This window comes from Mizuhopecten yessoensis, unplaced genomic scaffold (genome assembly GCF_002113885.1).
Source record: "Mizuhopecten yessoensis strain PY_sf001 unplaced genomic scaffold, ASM211388v2 scaffold9987, whole genome shotgun sequence".
NCBI classification, from domain to species: domain Eukaryota; kingdom Metazoa; phylum Mollusca; class Bivalvia; order Pectinida; family Pectinidae; genus Mizuhopecten; species Mizuhopecten yessoensis.
Genome location: NW_018408322.1, coordinates 1198723 through 1203538, shown reverse-complemented (window position 1 = coordinate 1203538; position 4816 = coordinate 1198723).

The following is a 4816-nucleotide window of genomic DNA, read 5'->3' as shown; positions in this document are numbered from 1 at the left end:
TACATCATTTTACTCTGAAGAGTATGATACTATAACTTGGTATTGTGTAGATCACTATATTTTATTTTTACGCAATGTCGCTTTATGTTTTATATATTTATATATGTGTATATCTATTGTAATGTAAATGTTAAAGCTGTTAATTATGGCTATATAACTGCCTAGTAGTTGGCGATTTTGTTTAATTGCCAGCTAGGTACTGTTTCGCTTTATATTTAAAATTGTAATTGACGACTTTTGTAACTTATAACTCTATATCTACATAGTAGTTGATGATCTTTGTTAATTACTAAGTATCGCCTAATACATTATATATAGTTGTTGATGTAATTTATTACTTATCGCCCGATAATTACATTATTACTGACTGACTGATCTTTTGTTACTTATTTAAGGACTAACATGTATCTTATTAATATTAATGATGGTATTCAACACAGTTCCGTTCAAACATTTGAAAATAAATATGATGTGCGGTACCGCATACCCCAAAATGCAAACACAGATATTACAAATACAATGTATGCATTTCAATCCTCAGTTTTTTACGTTCAAAAGAACAAAGAAAATTATATATCATTTTCCTGTGAGATTTCTTTCGCTTCTTGATACATTTTATACATTTACCAGCCTGTTACATTAAATGGTAGAACAGCTATTTATGAAGCAAAAATGTCATGCTTCTATGGCTAACAGTTACGTCAGGTGGGAAATGTCAATCGAGAACCAGTCGAAGATTTCCGTCCTAATGTTAATTTGACTTAATGCCATCATTGATTTCCGGATACTCAAATAGTGTGATGGAAGGACCTGAACATTATTCGACTGGAAATAGTTCTTGCTATTATTGGGTTATATGTTTAGTTGGTAGAGCTACAGTATATAAGGACTGTACAACAAATATTAATATCACCTGATATTTACATTAATTTCTGCATTGCCAGTAAGCCAGTTGTTAATTTGATGTCATTAAATTGCAACACTTAAAGCACAAACTTGGAGATAACTGGTCGACACATGCTGGTAACTGTTCATTATTTTGAAAATCTGCCTTAAATAAAATAAAAATATCAAAATCCTGTCAAACAATGAAAATATTTAGATATGTGTCTGCAATTCTGTTCAGAATTATAGGACCATAACTAAGAACGGAATGCATTAAAAGTTTCTTAATGACCCATTTCTGCATTGTAGTTGGCCTTATAATTCCATTCTGGTGAACCGTCTTTGTTACTTATAAATGTGTTACTTATATAGATGTCGTAACTCTATGGTTATATTTTAATGGACTGTTTGTATGTGCATTACTCTACAGCTGTGCTACTTGTTGATGCTTAACACATTGACACGGACTTTCTGTGTTGTCTATGGCCTTTTATCTACTTCGCATGATAACAATATTGTTGTCAACGGTATTACATGCTAATGCTGCTTTTTAAGTTGCGTGTAAAAAACACCAGCAAGACGAAGACAAAGTAACGATTTGTTGCAACACATGGTCATATCGTTCATTCACGATTCATCATTAGTAATATATATCTGTAGTGTTTGGAGCATACGTAGAAATACAGCAAAACGTGAAGTGTGTCTCTTAAACCCTTTGTAACGTCATTCATCCACAGTTTTTAGGCTATAAGAAATATTTGATTATTAAACTGTTATTTCAGGTTTAAAGTGCCAGTATAAATCTTGGTTACAAAAAAAATAGCAAGTTGTAAATGAAGACAATGTCACTTGTTAAGTTGGTGATTGATGAAATATTAAACTATATGGAGAACTATATACAGCTTCACTTATTTTTGAGATCATATGTATCCTATCTATAACGACCTGTATGAATCGTTAAAAACTAATAAATGATGAAACTCTACGAAGGATGAATATAAGAAACACAAAGATCCTCCTCTAAATTTGTTAACAGATACAGTGTGATAAAGATGATTTACACTACGCCATACAGCTGTTGTGTCCTTCTGGAACTCATCGCTTATATTAGTGGGCAAACAATGAGGAAATCTTAAGAGGTCTAAACTACTGCTGTAACAAAAGAGGAGGTGTGTACACCTATACTGCATGGATTTCAAGAAATAGAGTCGTACTGGTAAATTGTAAACTAAAGAATAAGTAAAGTGACTTTGAACATGGGTGACCGACCTATTTTCTTCACTTTGACAGGTGACAGCATTTTGGGTTAATCATGGAATATGGGATACCGTATTCTTCATGATTACATGGTTTCATCTTATATTGTGTTGGAGGTTCGTTATGTTTTTCCGTTTGCTTTTTGTCTCCTCTGATCATGTTGACGATTTCCGAATCAACTTGTGAGTTCACATTCTATCCTTGTGTGTTGACAATGTTGTATTTTTTTCCCTTTTATTTTTGATGCTGTTTACTGCACCATATGGCAATTTTGTCCATTTAGAACTCATCAGTGGCACTTAAGGTAAAACAATAGACAAATACACATCTACAAATGTTTGAAATATATAATACAGGAAAAACAATAAACCCACTATAACGTTTCAAATCTACAACTTTAGGCTCCAACAGAATAATTATGCTATTTAATATTAAACCGTGTCAAAATAATTTCTTAACATTTTCTTCGTGTTGGTAAGTATGGATTGTGAAAAGATTCATGTAACACATTCAAAAAGTGAAACTTTTCACAATCGTGTCAAAATTAATTCCAGCTATATGTTTAGGCTATTGCCAACATCAGGGACTGGTGGTGTTTTTTTACTGCTAGGGTGTGCAAATTATACATGACAAAGACTTGATTGTTCGGGGAGAGGTTTATTACAAGTTGACAATACGCAAGCTTTTCGGACATCTCAACGGTAAGATAAATTCACAAGTATACACCTGAACGTACTAACAATACTTATACGTAAATTATTTAACAAAATATGCAGGTATTAGGCCAACAAATTAAGGCCAATTTTAAAATGACACCTTTTCAGGACAAATAAGGCACTCGATATCTGGTAAAACTAATCATTCATAGACAGATAGAAAATGAAGCTACATTGTATGTTGCACATCTGGGCCCGTATTCTTGAAACTGTTCCTGAATCTGTGTTCAAGCACATATTCTTGTTCCAGTGATAAATTTTTAAAAACAAAATACCATTTTGTCGATGATTTGGAAGACTTTTGGAGAGTCTTAATGTCGAATAAAGATTTCAATGTTTATACCTGGCATTTAGACCGTGTTGCATAATTAAACGAGTTATTAACAGTTAGTATGAGGACAGAATTGATGCTTGAGTATGACAAACATTTCATGAATACCAAGCCTTAATAGAATTACTTTAATTCTGGTTTATTAATGAATAAATAAATAAAGTGTACATAGTAATCACTTATGAATATCCAACGACCAACTATAAAATGAAGTTGTATGCAAGCTCTTTGTCCAAAAAGTATCTTATTACAAGTATGTATTGTATTTTCATTATGAAAAATAGAAATCACTGATGAAGAAATTTTGTCAAGGAGACATGATTTGACAGGCATTCAAATATATATTCTATCGGTTGATACATGTAGTGCAGAACTGAGATCGTGTGGCTGAAAATTCTTAATATCAGATGAGCACATGAACTACAATAATATAATGTACATTTTTTAATTAAAATACATTTATTCCATCATCAAAATCAATATTCGTAATATATTTTTCATTGGAACTCTATTTTACCAAATTACTTTTCAAATAAACTGATGATTGATGTTCTTGACAATCAAATACTGTAAACAATGAACAGTTTATGTCTAAACTACTTTACCTTGAATCAACGTTTCGACAGAAGCACAAAACAGATCGTGGACGCTCCAAGATTTCATTGTCAATGGCTATCAATGCCAGTTTCAAACAGTGTTAATGCGATGCTGCAGACACATTTCTCATTTCTGTATTTCTCTACTGCTGGTTGGAGTACAATTAGAATTATAAATACATGTGGTTTCTGATAGTAATATGAACTATAATTCGCATGATACACAATAAATCATAACATGCAACATTATAGATGAAGATTATCTACGAAATTAATAACCCCATGAAAATTAGCGATTTCACAGTATAACCCTGCTTATATACATCTCATGACTAATTTTGGAAAAGTCATTACTTGATGTTTTATTATCTTTCATCCTTCAACAGATATCAAAGCATCATATAACTTTACTGATTAAAACTGTTACTAATATTTCACACAAAACCCTCAAACCAACGAATAAAATATCCTGAATAATAACAAAAAAGAAAAACAATATATATACATATATTATCTATATAAAACACTATAAGATGCATTACTATACAGCATATAAAAAATAAATCATGCTAAAATGAATACTTTCTTTATTACCCCAATTTCAAATTTAACAAAAATATTCAACAATTCCATCTATCCACAAGGCACTATAACAATATGCTAAAATAAACCCAAGCTGATATTTTCACAAAGAATATCTCTTATTTAATTAAAAGCAACAAACAATATAAATGTGTACAATATAGATTTAAGCAAAATTTATATTTCTTGTATTTATAAAGATTTGTACAATATTTATAGATATGTACAATAAATAGATTTGTACAATGTATAGGTTTGTACAATCTACATAAATTTGTACAATGTATATAGATCGGGTTTGTGCAACTTACAAATTCGTACAATACAAATACATGTATATACCTGTACAATATATATCATACAGGTGTGTACACTCTATATCATACAGGTTTGCACAATATATACTATACAGGTTTGTACAATATATAGTATACAGGTTTGTACAATAT